Genomic DNA, 1,161 nt, shown 5'->3' with positions numbered 1-1,161 from the left:
TTGTCAGATTTCCCTAACAAGCAACCATATTTTTTTAAATAAGCCCAAAAAACCTCAACCCATGACCCGGGATTTTTGTCAGATTTCCCTAACAAGCAACCATATTTTTTTAAATAAGCCCAAAAAACCGCAACACATGACCCGGGATTTTTTCACGCAACTTTACAAAAAAAAAAGAAGCCCAAGGTCGCATACAATATTCGGACTTGGCAACTCTGGTCGATGTGTGCGCGGATGTGCTCTTACGCTTTGACAGTGTAAATAACTCAACATGCAGGCATGATGTTGCAGATCACTTTTGTGGGTGTAGTAGCAGTGGACATGATACATTTTTATTAATTTAAAAATTATTATTAAAAATACGTCTCTCTTTCCCTCATATATTTCATACATTAATGAATTAACCATGAGAACCAGTGCTTTGTGCTTTTCTTTAGGCCTTAAAGTCAAGTCAGAAGTTTATGGCGCACAGATCTGTAATTTCAGCACCAAGGACAGATTAAGTTCAATTAAATTCATGTTTATTTGTATAGCGCTTTTCACGATGCAAATCGCTGCAAAGCAGCTTTACAGAAAATTTTAGTTTCTACATTATATTTAGTGATAGCTTATCAGTGGTGACTATCTCAAGTTAATGTCCATGTGGCAGAAATGTACGGTAAAAATCAAGCAGTTAATGTCATGTAATCAAACAGACGGTGAACACTATAAACAGCAATGATTATATGGTGCGATCACAAAGCAGCTTTACAGAAAATTAAAGTTTCTACATTATATTTAGTAATAGCTTATCAGTGATGACTATAGCTAGTAATAGCTTATCAGTGGTGACTTTGGCAGAAAATATAATCAGTAATTTTACACTGCCATACGACATGACCTAACAAAATCTTTTTATATTTGTATTGTATTACAATGTATTGCCAAGGCATAGTGTTTACATTATCTAGAACAGATATGTATTTTAAAAAATAAATAATAATAAATAAATAATATAAATAAATGCATGTATATACTGTAGCGAATCAGCTCAAAGGGGAAATATGAATAATTAATAATAACTAGTTATAATTAATTATAAATATTTAGATCCGCTGTAAGTATTTACTTGACCTCTCAGGGTCAACTGTCTGTCAATTCTAAGAACGTTAATTTCCTGGT

The sequence above is a fragment of the Sinocyclocheilus anshuiensis genome, unplaced genomic scaffold (assembly GCF_001515605.1).
Source record: "Sinocyclocheilus anshuiensis isolate Anshui unplaced genomic scaffold, SAMN03320099.WGS_v1.1 scaffold1823, whole genome shotgun sequence".
Classification (NCBI taxonomy): domain Eukaryota; kingdom Metazoa; phylum Chordata; class Actinopteri; order Cypriniformes; family Cyprinidae; genus Sinocyclocheilus; species Sinocyclocheilus anshuiensis.
This window is presented reverse-complemented; position numbering follows the sequence as displayed.